Source organism: Semicossyphus pulcher, unplaced genomic scaffold, assembly GCF_022749685.1.
Source record: "Semicossyphus pulcher isolate SPU_LCO1_2020_fin unplaced genomic scaffold, fSemPul1.0.p SCAF_20, whole genome shotgun sequence".
Taxonomy (NCBI): Eukaryota; Metazoa; Chordata; class Actinopteri; order Labriformes; family Labridae; genus Semicossyphus; species Semicossyphus pulcher.
Genome location: NW_027211694.1, coordinates 12,911,391 through 12,929,536, shown reverse-complemented (window position 1 = coordinate 12,929,536; position 18,146 = coordinate 12,911,391).

Here is an 18,146-nt window from a genome sequence, read left to right as displayed (position 1 = left end):
GTATTCCCGAGCAGGCAGCAGGCACATGGAACCGCACAACTTGTAAAGTGCGCGTGTTCCATATTCATGCATCTGATTATTATGAACTTGGGCCACCAGCAGTTCTTTGCCTCCCGTGTCAGGGGGTGACAGTAAAAATTGCCACGGTTGCATAGTAGTGTCAGACCTGGCAAGTAATTCCTGATGACTTTTGGCCATAAGAAGGAGGAAAAAAATCACCTTTTATTAGTTCTTCTTGACATTTTTGACTTTTTTTCACCGGGTTAATTTAAGTCATGAGCCTGCTTTTGCACCTGATGGTGTTGGTTTCCTGGAAACAAACCAAAGCATAGATGGAAAATCAGTTAAATGAAAGCTACACTTTCTCTAATTTCATCTTCACAAACGGAAGAATTTGCTACTTTGGTTTGGTTGTAATTTGATGTTTTGGGCTTTTGGTTAGACCAAATAAGAGATTTTAATTGGAATTTGTTTTCTTTTACATTTTACAGACTAAGTGCTCAGAAAGAACTTACTGATGATAAAAATATTTGCTGGAGAAATTACTTATTCTGTCTCTCTGATGTATATTTGAGTATCAGCTTGTTCCACCTCTTTATTGTAGCAACATGTTGTTTAAAACTAATACATTCCAACCCAAGAGTCAATGCTTTTTCTAGCTGGCAATATTTTGCACGCCTCGTGCATTACTTATACATGTTGCCTCCAAATTCAGCCCGACAGACTTTTTATCTTTGGAGACTTTGGGATTTCTACTTAAATAAAGTTCTGTGGGTTGAAACAAACTTTGAGTTTGTATTGACCTGTAAACCGATGGGGGGTGAGGAAGTTAAATGTTTTCACCTTCAATTTATGTCCAGAAATAGTTCTCTACACGCAGAAAAACTCTTAAAAATGCAGCCAAGACTGGTCTTATTTGTGACTGAAAGTTTTAAGTTGTGTGAGGTGACTCGCAAATGGAACCACACTCTGAACCCTGCCCTGATCCCTCTGCATTAAACATCACGCAAACTAGCTAATTTTCATTTTTGAACACGCACAAAAATATTATTCTCTACCGCTTCCCCACCATCTTTCCCTCTCTCTCTCTCTCTCTCTGCAGGTCCCTGATAGGCCCAATCTCCAGTGGCTATGTTCAAAACACTGGGCCAGAATAGCACAGGCCCTAGGTAGATACATATTTATGGGGTGCGTTTACTTCTTACCACAGAGGAAAAGTAGAAATAGTGTGTTTCCAAGGTGAGCAAAACAAACAACTTCAAAGGAATTTAAATGCAGTTCATGTAAATTTTCTCCCACAGTCACATGTTTCTGCAGAGATTATCGTTAGATTGTTAATGAGGGATTCACGCCTGATGCCAGATGACCTGATTATTGTCTGTTTGCAGAAACAAGAGCCCAGAGGCATCGCTGAGCGGGGGAGATGAAGAGAATGAAAGCATATGCACACAAATATATGCTATGTATTCACAGGCAGGCCATTAAGTCAGGGCTATTGGGCAGCAATCAAGTCAGCAGCCCATTGATCAGAGTGGACTGTGATCAGAAAGAGCACCGCTAATGGATGAGATGAAAGAGCTGCTCAGCACGCAGGAAGCCAAAAAAAAAAAAATCATCAATGGTCCCTTGGGGTGTCATTTATTTACAGCTAATCCGTAACAAACTATACAGCCTTTCACCCAGTGTGCAGCTTAACACCTGAGATCTAATAGCTACTGTAAATCTGTGTGGAATATATCTGCAGGTTCTCGCAGACGGCACCTCGTCACATGTGCCCCATCAACCGCTGCCAGGCGATCGTCTAATTATCTGTTAATGCCATGAATCAGCTGGCTCCGGAAATGTGGTGGTGAGTGTGTGTGTGTGTGTGCTTGAGGGGCGGTTGGTTGCTTGGGGGGGGGGGGGCAGCAGGGCTCAGAGCGAGGCCCTTTGATGTGAAAGATAATTACTTGAGTAGTTAAGATAATTAGCAAAAGTCCAGAATAAAAGTAAATAAGCTAACTGTCGCTTCCACTGTAGCCTGAATGAACTCAAGCAGGGAGCCAAACAGCATGCACTTTCCCTCTTTGCTGAGAGTTCAATTAAAATTTAGGATGTGCATTTTGGCACAGGTTTGCTATATATTTGAATGCGTTTGCTGTTTGGATGCATGTGGAGAGGTTTTCTCCTTCAATGTTTGAATACAGTTAAAGGGGGACTCCATCTATTTCCCACATCAAAGTCTGTTTACAGGTCTTTGGGAGTAGCTCAGCTTCCTGAGGCTCCAGGGGGAGCTCTGATAAATTGTCTCGAGTGATGTCACTTGAGTCAGCATCTTTTAGGGGCTGAGGACTTCAAATTTGTCAGATTAACAGACATCTTTAGCCCGCTCCTCCTCTGTTTTAGGTTAGCAGCTTAAGGTTACATTAGCCAATGATAGCACACACATCCTAATCTCAGACTGATCTGGTGGCGACGTCTGATTAGTTGGATTGTGGGTAATGATGGCACCTGAGTTTGTCAAAGAATGTGTGGAAAAAGACATCATATCTCGGGTAAATCAATGTTGATGTTTTATGATTGCAATGCCAAATTAGCGAGGTCAAAAATAGTGAAATATTTCAGATAAAAAAAATGTGCATCCTGGAGGCTGAAATTCAGTAGCCATACATTTAAATGTTGAATTTTTTAATAGAGTATAAGAATTCTTTTCTAAGTTTGACCCACAGCTGACCAAACTCAAGAGCCTGACTAATATATAACTCGACTGATATTATAGGCCGATATGGGCCTATTACCGATATATCAGTATCAGTGTACATAGTTTTTAATATGCCCCAATATGAATACTCTAAGCACTGTCTGCAGCACATGTAGCAAAGCATCACAACTGAGCAGATGGTGGTCTGCACTAGAATTTATGTTTATAATGTTAAATATTCTTTAATAAAGTTTTTTGTTTAATAAAAGAGAGGCCTTTAGATTACCTTTGCATTGTAATACTAAATCCACACAGAAAAGGCCAAATTTATTCCAGCTAAAAAAAAAATCACTATACCGGCCACCATGTATGAAATCAGTGAATTTTTACCATCTAAAATTGGTATGGGTATCAGTCTTTAAAATCCGATATTGGTCTGGCTATATCGTTCTCTGTATCTAATGAGAGTATTTGATTTATTATTATTAGCTTATTGCACATACTGTATATTGGCATTGGTTTATATGAACTAGTAATGGAAATACCAATCTAGGTTTTTTTTAGAATCAGTGTCAGTGTTAAATTGTTACATGTTAGCCAATATATTTATCACATTAAAATAAAACAAATCCCAGGTATTAACATTAGTATTGGCATTGCATCGTTCAGGTTGTACTGTATGAAAAGATGGTCGACATGACAGCTCCCTAAAAGTGAAGCCTAAACATTTCGGGCACCCCCTGCTGACTGGCTGCAGTATCGCTCATAAAGCCCGCCTCCTCCATGTTATCAGATGGGACACGAGTCAAACTATAAAATCAAAATACACGTCAAATCATTTTTTCTCAAACATGGTTTCTGTCATTATAGTTAGTAATTATGTTGCTGATTTATGTCGAAGTTTGTTCTGAGAAGTTTAGTTTTGATTGGTTATTTGATGCTGTAAAAATGGTCCAACACCATGATTGACAGCTGTGTTGACAAATACACAGTAGAGGAGGATCAGCGAGAGGAAATTTAACTAAAACAATCACTACAGTCATTGAAGTTCCCATATCTGTGAAGGTCTGCTTCAGACCAACATGAGAAGCCGTTCTGCTGTTAAATACGTCGACATGCGGGATCCTTGCTGTTTTTCGTTAAGTTAAATGTGTGTTGTGGTTAGCAGAAAGGCCATCGCTACCGTGGCTCCATCCGCCAATCTTTCCTGCACGGTCTCTGGCTCCAAACAATGTCACCAGCGCAGGATGGCAGAGCGCGCCTCGGTGGTATTTTGGCTTCAAAAAAGTACAATGAAAGTAGATGGAGACGCATCTTCCATCTTTATACAGTCATTGGTCATTATCAAGGATTTCAGAAAAAATAAGGTCCTCACAGTGCAACACAACCTGCTTTATAAATGCAACAAACACTAAAAGGTTATTAAAATCTTTAATTCATATAATTATTCAATTCTATTTTCTGTCAGTGTCCTGTGACAGTCTCCACACTGTAGCCTTCTTGTTCTTTACTTCCCTCTTTTTTGTTGACCTTAAAGCAATAAAACAAACATTGAGTTTAAAAATACTTGAGTTGAGATTGAGGCTTGTGGATCATGTCCTACAGTCGCATTTGTGCGTCTTTGTGAGTGTATGCGGGTTTAAATATGGGGGCCCCCTCAGGCTGTTGTGAGCTTTTGTGTGCGCCTGCACAGATGTGTGTCTTAAGTGGCTTCATCCCAGCTCTTGTGGAAAAAGAGACTCCCCCGCCGTTCTCATCACCATTCTGCCGCATTCCAAGGACACAGTTGTGATTGACGGGGCTTAATGTGTATCTTGCCAGAATTGGATTTTATCCTGGGGGCTCTGCCACAGGGCCCCTGTGTTAGATTTACACCCCCCGCCTTACTCCTATCTTCCCCTCCCTTTTCTCTGTTGAACAAACAGAAAGAGAATTACCTCTTGTGGAGCTCCTGCCGACTTCTTGCTGCATTGTGGTGAGATCATGTGCGGATCTGTGTCACTTGGTGATTGTGCCGCCTGTGTTTCTCCCAGCGATGGCAGGGATGAAGTGGAGGATTTATGTATGTGAAAGAGAGACAACAAAAAGAGCAGGTGCACTGTTTGAGCATGTTCTGATGCGTGCATATGTATTTTTATGTACAGGTGTGTGTTGTGGCACATGTGTCCACGCTTGTGAGGTTGTTTTTATGCCTGAGGATGAGAGAGGGTTGATTGTCGATGCACCTGCTGCCACAGAGCTGTAATTTCCCTCGCAGAATTTAGCTGAATAATCGCACTTCCCCCGCTGGCGCCTCGCGCTTCAAAGCACTGATGAGATGAAACAAAACAACGATTTGTGGCGGGCTTGTCAGAACCGCCACACCTCGCTCTGTCTGGGGTGAGGTGGTGTTGCAACTCCTAGTTGCATAAGAGGCAAAACTTTTCCCACCACGTATACATCAAGGCCTAATCACGTCCGCAAACGGCAGCATGGTGCCTGAAATAAAACTGGGCTTGAGTCTGAGCCAGTCTCCACAGTGACATTAGCTGTCAGCGTCTACATAAAGAGAGTGCATTTTACACCCAGCTACCATCAATCCCTAACACAGCCAGAATAAAGATACCTCGAGCTTGTCGTTACGCTGATATCATTCAGAAGTTTGAATGCCGTAGCATCAGTTCACCGTGCTGCATGCTGTGATGCTGTGAGCCTCATTCTCCCCGGCTTTTAGATAGCTGCCTCTTGTCTCCCACAGATCTGTGGCAGTAACATCCTTATCGCCGGCGAAAAGCCTGCCATCCAAGTTTATCCATTTGGCTGAAGACTGACATTACTGCAATAGCGTCCCCCCTTATCTCTGTCTGTTTTGGAGGCTTAGGAGGAGAATGCAGACCAAGACAGATTCCTATTTCAGCTAGAGGGAAACAATGGCTTTCTATCTTGGTTCCATGTGGAGGCACTGCTGAAGTGGCTTGTTTATCCATTCATACGTGTGTGGATGTGCACAACAAGCATTTTTGTTTGTGTCTTATAGGCTCCCTATCATTAACTTCTATATTCAAAGTGCTCCATACTTCATTTACATTGCTTAATCATATCTATTAGTTCCCCAAGGAGTCCTTAGCAATCGTTTAATTGCAATCTAGAATATTTTAAACATGAACCCTTTTTTCGGAATAACTGCAATTTTTCCTTATTCCTGTATTTTTTCACATTAATGTTCTGCACAGACCTAAAACTAACCCCCAAACACAACCTTAAAACTATCTTTTTGCTTTATTTAATCCATTTCTGACCATTACTCTGCCAGGCTAAATTAGACACGCTCTGTCTCTTTCCCACTTCCCACTGGGCTTATCTACTTGCAACACAAGACATGCTTGGATGCAGACAATTTGCACTGTCAGAGAGAAATACAGATATGAATTAATAAATTACATTCTGAAAATAACCAAACATGACCCGAGCCTGAAGCTTTACATGAACTAAAAAAGCCTGATCCCAACCTGAAACCCCATAACTTTGATACGGGTCAGATAGCAGAACGCTCAGTGTACACCTAAGAAATTAAATATAAAAAGAATCTAATTCAGAATCACTTTCATGAGCCAAAGGTCAAATAAAAATAAGGCTTTAGTCTCTACAAACACGTATTTCTTCAACTACAGTTGAAAGGATTTTTGCCTCTCCAGAACTTGTCTCCTCAGGCAGTGTCTGCCCCCGGCGATGTATCACTCCAACAAAGCTTTAGATAAAAGTGCACCATCGCTAATCTAATTCAACAGCCTAGAGCTGAAACAATTAGTCAATTAATTTGTTGACACAAACTTCATTAGCTACTTTTTTGGTGATCTCTATTTACATACAGGTTCTGCATCAAAATACAGTCGGTATAGAGAGCAAAATGGGCGGAACGCAATTGCTGTAATGCCATAATAGTAATGCACTTAACTGAAGACGATTTAGCTCTTTATTCATGTCTATAAACAGACATCTGCATGCAAGTGCAATAAACAATCCCTTCTTAGATGTCATATCTCCATTTAAACTCCATTCTCGCATCTCAAGTTGGTAGTCATACTGTAAACAATGCAGCACTCGGAATAGGAAGTCTTTACTGCTGCCTCAAAAAAGTATGCGGTCACTCCCAGAGGCTATCTCGTTGTCAGACGATAGCGGGTGGGTTCTCAGATTTCTATTTTGGTCATTTATTTATTGTTTTTAGCTAAGATCCTACAAATTCACATCAGTTTAACATGTGCATTAGCTGGTTTCCTTTCTCATCCACTGTGGAAAATTGAACATATTGCCATTGCGGTACGCTATAATTACAAAACATCACCTTGGACCTGAGACTCATGCAATTGTGATGCCTATTTTTTTAGCATTTACATCCAGTTTCTAGGAAATCCGATTAATGAATCAGTTGGGGAAATAATTGGCAGGAAAAATCAGTCATGAAAATTTGTTACAGCCCTACAACATACCATTTGGTTTATGACGCTGGTTGGCAGGCCTGTACAGGGTGGTGAGAAGCCCCAGGGTGACCTTAGACTTTGAAGTCAAGAAAAAGGAGTTAAAAAAACAGGTTTGGTCGGACAACAACACACTTTAATAGCAACACTATGCCCCAAGAAGGGGCATTCTTTAGATCCAAATCGCCTCTAAAATACACTGATCAGCCATAACATTATGACACTGACAGGTGAAGTGCAACACATTGATTATCTTGTTATAGTGGCCCCTGTCAGTCGGTGGGATATGTAAGGCAGCAAGTGGAAGTTGTGTCCCTGAAGTTGATGTGTTGGAAGCAGGAAAAATGGGCAAGCGTAAGGATATGAGCAACTTTGACAAGGGCTAAATTAAGATGGCTAGACGACTGGGTCAGAGCATCTCCAAAACTGCAGCTCTTGTAGGGTGTTCCCGGTCGGCAGTGGTCAGTACCTAAAAGTAAGTTGTCCAAGGAATGAAAACCAGTGAACCAGCGACAGGGTCATCGGTAGCCAAGGCTCATTGATGCGCATGGGGAGTGAAGGCAGTGCATTGCAGTTTTCTGCATACCACCTTCCTAAACATGACCAAGTACACCCCTTCATGTAGTGTTGTGCCCTGCAACACTGCAAAAATGGTTGAGGTATGGTTTCAGGAACACAATGAGTTCAAGGTGTTGACTTGGCCAACAAGTCCAATCCATGGAGGCCCCACCTCACAACTAACAGGCCTAAAGGATCTACAAAATAAAATCTTGGTGCCAGATACCTCAGCACACCTTCAGAGGTCTAGTGGAGTCCATGCCTTGATGGGTCAGGGTTGTTTTGGTCCTACACAATATTAGGCAGGTGTCTGTGAAGGTTCTCAGTCATCCAGGTCATGGTAATTCCAATTAATCCAAAAGGCAACTGGACTTGGTTGAAGTTCTTGAAGACGTTTCACCTCTCATCCGAAAGGCTTCTTCAGTTCTAACTGACTGGTGGACAGAGCTAGAAATATAAGCCTCTGTAGGTCATTAGTACACTAATAGATGTGTAATCAGGGGTAAGTCGGTAGCCTGAGCTGTGAACCCAAAGAGGTGTCATCTATGTTAAGCTGGAAAAACCATCCCTTAACAGAGGTGGTGGCCTAAGACACCACCTATAGTCCACTTACAATGCAGTGTTGAATTCTCTTTCCAAACAGCTGAGCTCACACTCTGGATCATGTGAGCTTAACATCAACACCAGTGGGTACTAACAACTCTCAGTGATACTGGGTTCACAACTCAGGCTAACGACTCACCCCTGATTACACATCTATTAGCATACTAATGACCTACAGAGGCTCTGTCCACCAGTCAGTTAGAACTGAAGAAGACTTGTGGAAGGAGGTAAAATGTCTTCAAGAACTTCAACCAAGTCCAGTTGCCTTTTGGATTAAGCTTAGAATTAGGCAGGTTGTCATAATGTTACGGCTGATCGGTGTATGTGATAACTTGTGTAAAATATCACAAAAATGGTTAAGAAAAGCTACCACAAATTCAGTCAGTGATCACAAGTATACTAAGCCAGCTTCCGGAGGCAAGAGATTGTTAAGAAAAAAAGGATTATCTGTCGAGCAGGTTGAATGAGAAGAAGTGATGCACTCTCCTTACTGCTCCCCTTCGTCTTTTACTGGATCTGGCACCATCAAATATACTCACTAAGTTATCTCGCTGGTTGGCAACAATAAAGTCACTGCTGTTTCTTTCCCTACAGATCACTGAATTAAGTAAAAGTGATTATTTTCTCTCTCTCCAGCCCTCTTCAGATCTTTTATTGTGCCTTCTCTTCCTTTGCAGGGCCTGGTCCCTGTTTTCCCTGCAGGGGCCTGTTAATGCCACCAGATATTTCCCTGTTGCACCTGACTACTTAAGTGTTTGTGTTCTACAGTGTTTTTTTTCCTCTCCCACCTGCCCACACTCATGCTGTTAAATGATTAATGCGGAATATAAGAACCCACCAAGTTTCTCGCTCTGTCTCTTGCCTTCGCTTCCTCCCTGTCTCTCTTCCTCGCTCCCACAACCTCCTCCGAGGCTATTGATTGTAGAACAAAGGGGAGGGACTTGGGCTGACCCCCAGATTACAAGTGTATGGAGTATAATTACCTGCAGTGCTCTCCCTCTGCTCTCTCCTCGCATCCCTTCACAGACTCCCTTTCTCTGTGAACAAAAACACAGGCGAGCCGATAAGGCCGGAATCTCAGCTAAATTAAACATGTCAGTTTTTTAATGGAGTTTGTTTACTTTGGTGTGTTTACCTATTAATGTCAGCTATGGTTTCATCTGCATACTGGGCCTCAGTCTGTGTGTGCAAGTGCTTCCCTGGAGGCTTAACCCTGCTCTGTTTAATGTAGAAGTGCCTGAATTTGAGGCTCCTGTCACTTGAAATAGGAAGTATTCCAGTGTGAGAACCTGCATTTGGACACAAGAAAGGGTTCACTGACAATTTCCATCATCGCATCCTTTAAAAAAGTAGAGGCCATTGTGAAAGTTCCCTAATGAAAAATCTTTACTTGAAATATTGATTCCTTAAGAGGGAAAAAAGCTAGTGGTTTTGCATGTTATAGCTCATTAGGTAGAAATACTTGCATAAAATTAATTAAGCTTGATTAAACTACTGCAAGTACCACGAAAAGGAATGAAAGCAGTCTTGGCTTCGAGGTCTCTTTGCTCATGGATTTATGGTGTTTTGTGTGGTGGTGTGAATTGGCTTGGCTGAAGTTTAAGGTGGCACACAGGGGGGTCTTGCTAGAATTTATATTAATGTCCCGCTGCGCAGAGATGAAGGAAAGCGTTCTTACTGACTTAATAAAAAAGTCATGATCACAGCCGGCGATTTCCATTACATTTACTGCTGCCCACCGACCTGAGAAACTGTAGCACGTAGCACAGCGGGCTGCTATTGAGAGTGCCTAATACTAGTTATTAAGGTAAAAGTCAGAATCATCAGTAATAGATAAATGGTTGCAATAGATGGATAAAAGCTATGGATGATTTTGGAATAGTTAATAATAAATATTGAACAAAATGCTGAAATAAAAATTATGGATAATAAAGGGATATGGTTGAAATGTCCAGCATCTAATTTAGCAACGTAACAAGAGAGGGAGTGCGGTTGTACTGAATATCGGCACAGCTGTGATTCTATTATAGGAACAAGGTTGCATGAAGAGTGCTGATATTCAGTAGAGTGTGATAATGCCTTTATTGAACAGTTCTACAAGCTGTAGTATCAAACAGTAAAAAGAAACAGCAGATTATTTTGTTTATTTAATCGTTCAATTGGCTCTGCCTACACAACTTGTTAGACAGCTTGAGGGGAACTGGACCAAGCAACGCTAAAAGAACAGCATGTTTTAAGACATATAAAATGCTCTGCTTGAAATAATAAATTGTGTCTGATGCTATTTCTGCAAAATACGTTTAATTACCTTGTAAAAAAAAAAAAGGCATCTCCTCCTTCTCCCTCACTAAAAATTCACGAATCCGTATAGTCCCTATCCACTATGCAAATGTCCAACCACCCCATCCGGCGCGAAAAACAAAACACGCCTCTGCCATCGTTTAGTGGCAAATGGTTGAAACTTAGCTAGCTTGAAATGTAGTAATTAGTTGTAGTAACGTTAACATTTGTAGTCAATAGCTGGCTCGCACATTGCCAAAGTGGTTGCCATAGGTTGCACATAATGATATGCATAGCGTCACCCCATCCATTAGCTTGATTGGCTCTTTATATTTGTGACGTCTTTAACCCTGCCACTCTGAAAATGTGTTGTTCAGCCTGTCCTTAGTACGCTGCAGTTTAAAAGCAGACAGGCCCAGCCATGGAGATGACTGCTTATGTTGTCCCTGATATGTCTTGTAGCACATGAAAACACCACATGTTGAGATGTTTACAAGGTTAAACACTTGATTTTCACTGGAGGGGGTCTTTAAATATTTTCATGACCAGCTACTTTGTATTATGTTATTCAATCCGTATATTTCTTTTAATCATCTAACCAGTGAAGCAAGAGTCTGTTGACAGTAGCTTTGTAGCATGTGTCAGTCTGAGGTATCAGCTTCATCAGTCTAGACAAAGACTGATAGCAGTTACATTATTTGAATATCTGGAAGGGAGTGATACTACCTAGTGCTGTTGTACTCTATATCAGCGCTCAATGAATGTTCCTTTTCCAGTCAAATTATGTGGTCGGAACTAACTGTTGTACAATGAGTGATATTGGACTAGACAGCTGCACTGTAAATCCACTGCGAAATTAAGCAGCTAGACACTTGCTAATGAGCACTGTTGTACCTATCTACCAGGACATACAGACTTACAAATGAAATGACTCAGCCAACAAGCGCAGAGGATTTCTCTCTCTATCGGCATGTTTCTGTCTGAAAAAGATATTCCTCTGTGTACTCTTGTACATAAATTATCCTCTTGTCTACCCGGTGAATGGCATTTCAATGGTACTGCAAGAAAGAATTTCATTGTATTCGTCTATTCCATAAACTGCAGCGTAATGCAGTATGCAACATTCATAGAAAGTAAGTTCTATGGAACAAAGGAAGTTGTACAGGCTTTCTGACAGTAAGGTAGATCAGTGAAAATATTCTCTATATAACATACACTGAGACTGAAACAGATTTTTTTTTTCCAGGTGGGCCTTTTAAGGTGGCTGAAATACAGTTGTTGCCGTTACTGTCCACAGCAATACGTTACGTTATGGTACGATACGGTACATAACATTATGTAATGTTATGCTACAATACGTTACGTTACGTCACATTACGTTACGCTACGCTACGATACGTTACGTTAGGGTACGATACGGTACATGACGTTATGTTATGCTACAATACGTTGCGTTACATTACGTTACGATACCTTGCGTTACATTATGATACGTTACAATACAATACAATACAATATGATACAATATGACATTCCTCTGGGTATCACTTGGGTAATTTGTCTTGATCTCGAATGATGCACATATATAATTATAAATGTACCTGATGGGTACTTAAACAGCCCCACTTATACGAATCTCTACTTTCCCTTTTAATATAATTTAAATAAAACACACCTAGGTGCCAACCTCACTACTGTGTTTCTTTGGTTATGAAACATAGCTCACTGCCCACCCGCCCACCCACAAAACCTTTCAGTGGAGAATTTTCTCTCCTTTACAAATGCTCTCTCTGACAGAGAGTGGCTTCTGGTGGCTGATGACTGCTCTGATCTGATGTGCTTATATGCTGCGAGGTAAAAAAGAGCGGAGCAGCTGTGGAAACATCAGCCAACTCAGAAGGCTAGACTTCAGGCCTTTCAGAATAAAAATCAATAACACAGAGACTGTCTGCTATTTTCATCATATGATTCTCGCTTCTTGGTGCCTCGATTTTTAAGAGTTGTTGCAAACAGTTGGCAGACAACATCGACAACCAATCCAAAAAAACATGTCTGCTGTGCCGTCCACTCTTGAAGATCCACTGTATGTCACATTGTGAAATGTGGAAAACGTGTGAAACTCATCACAGCCAGAGACAGTTTTATTGTTCAGTTTTTGTAGAAAGACATAAAAACAATCCATTCAGCCGGCCCTCCAAAGCTATCATAACAACAGAAATGTTTTTCCTCCCTTATCAGGGCTTCTCACAAACCACAGCATGGGATTTAGCGCTGTAGTTAGCACAGTGTAATACCGCACATGTCACCGGTGATGAAATATATTTAGAAACACTATGAAGGCTTTGTGATATAAAGACTACATTCCTGTTATTGAGCTGCATCATCCAATTTCAGGAAATGATGTCTCACTTGAGCTAAAAAAAAAAAAACCTTTCTCTTCTCTGCTTTCTACTCGCACTAAAGGAGGGAAGAAATAATGTCACATGGATGTTGATGGTCTGTTTTTTTTTCATTGGAAGATCAGAAGGAATTAATATTTTCAAGCCAGAGGTTTTAGGCTCTTTAAGTTCTCAATATTGCACCCTAAAATTCTTACTCATGCATATAATGCTTGTTCATTCATGCATTTTTTGTGCCGTGCAATCAAGTAATTAATAGTGAAAATCTTGTTGCATTAACATTTTAATTTAGTCCCAGACTGTTTGCCCCACTTAGCCTTCATGCGGCTCCCAAGTAGGCCGGACCAGTCTAGCCCGGACTGGGCCAGGGCAACAAGCATGTGGGTCCATCCATCTGCAGTGTGGCAGGGCCTGGCTTGCTCCCAGCCCTTTAGCACAGCCATTACAGCAACAGCCACCAAACGATGCCACATGCATGCCTCCTCAAGATACCAAGGGGAGCAGACTGCGGGCGGGTATGTGCGCATGTGTTTGTGTGTGTGTGTGGAGGGCACAAGCCCAAGTGTAATAGGTTGATAAATCACCCACAAGCTGCAAATTAATGAACAGCATATGGGAGCGAGTGCAAAATGCGCCGCCAAACTGAAACAATTGCACCGAATTACTTTATCTCGCAAAACAAAAATCAATTAAAGCCTGATATAAATCTCATGTTGCAAAGGAAAAACAGAAGGCAGGGAAAAGTGCAAAGCCGGCGCTTTTCAAGTGCTTATTTGCATTAGACGGAGAGAGGAGAGTAAAAGGTCTGCTGAAGGTCAGTGTAAATTGAGAAAGGCAGAAATTTCTTTCTGACTTGTTTGCCTGAAAAGCAAGTTAAATCAACAAGCGGGAGTTGATAGAAATTGGATAAAAACCTTCAGGGCTGCCTCTCAAGAGTATGAATTCCATATTCATTATGTTTGGACGTCGGCGGCCACTTTGGACCACCCCACTTTAAAACACATATAAAGAAAAGGAAAAGGAGGCATCAGGGTAATGGTATTTCACATTTTTCAATAGAGGGGACCTTCGGTGTGACAGCAGTGCACTGTGGTGAGATAGGAAGAGACAGGCGCAGGGAGGAGGGATGCGAAAGAATAAAGTGAAAAGAGTTAGTTAGGTGGTCAAGGCGCCACCTGTGATCCGCAGTAAAACTAAACCCTCTCATTCCCCATCCTCTCCTCTCCTCCTCATCCCTTTGTTTTTTAAGCTTCTCGGAGGATATTGCTGCCGTATTCTTTCAGTGGTAAAATGTCCCCAGGCACAAAGCTATTTCAGATGCTTTACCGGTGGGCCCAAAGTGATAGAAAAGGCGTAATTTGTTTTGACTTTGCCTCTCACACAAACCAATCTCCCAGTGTTATTTAAGTCCCCGCTCTTCTCTCGCTCTCAGCAGCATGTGACGACAAACAACAAATCTCAGGTTGCCATGGATCTCCGCTATTTATAGGCTGTTTGTGTGTGTTTGAGTGCGTGTTTGTTGCTCATGCACCTGCGTGTGTGCGTTTAATTGTCAATGCTTTTTCCCCTCCCTTGTTTGTTTCCGTCACGCAGTTGAAACACTGTCATAGCCCAAGTATCGCAATGCGGATTTAGCTGCAGCCTATTGTTGCAAGACTTTAAAAAAGCTTTGTAACTTTGTAACTTTGAATTAGACTTAAAAAATGTATTCATGCTGTATTCCCAGTGCTCTCATATCTGGGCTGGTATGATCCGAGGACGCAGAGAAGACGCAGGAGAGCCTAGGAATAGCGACAGGAAGCCTTAAAAAAACCTGATGGGCCCGAAATAGAGAGCTTCATTATGCCAGAGCGGGGAAGGATCCAGCCCCCGCCTGTTGATAATCAATTCCCTCTGGTGACTTCTGAACCGCGCTCTTCAGCCATGATGCAGGAAAAGAAAGCATGTCTAAAAGAAGCTTTCTAAACTTCTGCAGGTGAGCTGTGTTTGCTTTGCACAAACAGATTGATAACATGTTTCCTCGCTTTTACCTGTACTTGACTGCTCGTGCATTTTTACGACAACCAGATGCTTTGTCAGGAAGTAATTTGGTGTCCTTGATAAAACAAATAGTTAGAAATAGAGAAAGAAAATGTATTAGATTCGATGCCTTCTTCTACACAAAGAACTCTCTCCTTGGCACACTCTATCCTTATTTTTACCCTGCATTATGAAAACCTTTAAATCTTTAGTTTCTCACAGTCCTTTAAGGTGAGCTCAATTATCCCTTTGTCAACACCTCTTGATAAGTTCAGAATATGCTGTTTTCTTTTCAAGTCGATGTAACCTACACTTTATTATGCAAGTTAAAATACATTTTATTCAATCCTGGGGTATTGTGTTAAGGTCACATTTGTCAGGTTTTTCATTTTGTACTACTACCAATGATCTATTTGAGCATTTTTTATATTATGTATTTTATATTTATAGCTATTTTTTTTACTTTCACAGAGCTATTTGTACCATGTCTCTTTTAGCTAACTACTAAAGTACCACACATTTATTGATTTCTTTAGCTTACTATTTCAGACATTTGTTTAAAGCTCCTGTGAGGAACTTTCGGTTTGTATTGATTTTGGCGCCCCCTGTGGACAAAGCAGTACCTCTTATCTCTTTGCTGATTTTGTCCTGTACATGCTTAAGTGGTGATTTTTAATTTAAAAAATCTCATCCTGCTTTCTTTAACAGCCATATGTATCACTCACTTTAAATTTACCTACCCCCCGCCAGAAGCTTCAGGCGTTAAGAATAACTATATTATATAGAAATAATCAATCTTGCCACTGATGGTTTCGTTTACTTGACGTAGGTCATATAGAGAAATCACAATACATTTCAGCCTGTTTCATAACCAGTGAAAAACTCCACACAGGGGCTTTAATAACTTTTTCAAGCAGTTACATTACTTTTAACTATCTATTTCAACCCCTTATTTTCTATTAACTATTTTAACAATTCATTTTAGCACTTCCAGCCATGTGTCCATGACATTAATCCATGTATTGAATTAATGTATGCTTCACATGGCTTTCTTAATATGATTACTATTAGCTAACTATTCAAAACACTTTTTGATTACCTTAAGCTAACTATTTTGAAAATGTACCCATTATTCACAAACAACTATTTTTAACCTGCTAGTGATTGCTTTAGCTAACTATTGAAGCCATTAATCTAGCTACTTCTAGCTAACTACATTACTAACTTCATTAGCTGTAGCTAACTATTTCAACCATGTATTCATCACTTACAACCATTTATGAGTTTGATTGGCTATTTTTAACCAGCTATTGATTGTTTTGGCTTAACATTTTAGAACCTATTTATCTACTTCTAGCCAAATATTTCAAACACTTATTAGCCTTAGCTTTAAGCTTTATTTAGCTGAAGCTAACTATTTCAAACATGTATCCAATACTGTAATTTATCTATTACAAATGGACTGTACTTATATAGCGCTTTTCTAGTCTTTGCAACCACTCAAAGCTGCTTTTACACTACATGTCACATTCACCCATTCACACACTGATGGCCAACTGTCAATCAGATAACACATTCATACCCGTTGGCTATGCCACCGGGAGCAATTTGGGGTTCAGTGTCTTGCCCAAGGACACTTCGACATGTAGCCTGAGGGAGCTGGGGATTGAACCTCCGACCTTCCGATTGAAAGACGACCGACTCTACCACTGAGCCACAGCCGCCCCATTACAACCATTTATGCTTTTTCAGCTACTTTTTAACCAGCTAGTAATTGCTTTAGATAACTATTATAGTCATTTATCTACTCCTAGCTAACTTTTTCAAACACTTACGCCTAGTTATTAGCTGAAGCTAACTATTTCAATCATGTATCCATTATTTTAATTGATCTATTCAATGTTTAGCATTTTAACTATAATTGATTATTTTTAGCTAAATAATTTAGCCATTTGATTATTGTTTAAGCTAACCCTTTCAACCATTTCCCCACTACTTGTAGCATAACTCTGATCGGTGTGTTAATTATACTTTTCTACACAAATATGTGGATTTATTTTTTCAGTCAAATATTAATTTTTAATTTTCCAAATTGCTGAGCTACTCCAGATTCTCTCCACGTACTCCTTTGCAACTCTGCAATCAAAGTACCACCAGATGTACGGATACCCCTGTCTGGCAATCACTGATGTAAAACACTCTCACATTCTCGCACTGTAGCTGCTGCTGCTGCTGCTGCTGTCCCGTCTCAACACGAATTCTCGCAAATGAGGTTCTGCAGAGAAAAAGGGGAGGTGGTGCTGTACATGAAACCTATCATATATCCAGGGCTCTAATTACTTCCACGCTCCTCCCTCATGTCTTAGATGGATTCTCAGGAGTCAGAAGTGGAGGATCAGCACTTTCTATCCCTCCTACCTTCTCTATGTTCTTTTTCTCCTTTGTCACAGCAGGGCTGGTGTTATTAACCTTCTGTCTGCTCATGCAAATAGGACGCTATAGTCCTTTCTCCCCTGCTGGAAGCTCGTTTTTAGACAGTTGAGCTCCCTTTTGAAAATTTCCGGGTCTTGTTTCCTCTTATAGAAATCCTGCAGCGTGCGCCTGGGATCCAGAGCGGGAGGAAAGGCAAATAGTAGAGGAACGGGAGAAAGGAGGCTGATTGAGTGGCCCGTGCTGGTCAATTATTGTCACATTTCACTTGAGGATAAGAAAAAATAGAAAAGAAGGGAGTAATGCAGCGAGAAAGGAAGAGAAGAGAGAACAGATGTAGAAACGGTGAATAATAAAACAGACTATAAGTTCAAGCATTGCTCTGTTTGCTCTTCGTGTGTGCATTTTTTACTGAATATGCACCACTGCACAACACACAGGGGTCAGGGGTGTACTTAGTTTTGATGGCGAGAGACCTTCAATCCTAGGACTAGTCCCCCATCCTCTTATTGTGCTGCTCTCCAAGCATCATCGTTACAGCCTAAGCGCCTCTCAAGGTGCTTATTGTCCCTCTCATCAGCACAGAGCACCGATTGGGCAGCGACCAGCGATATGAAAGCCAGGCAGGGACGGCAATAATCATCAGATGTGTATCAAGCGTGAGCTGACATCTTTACACAGGGCCCTCACGTCTGATAAACGGACAGCTCGTGGCTAAAG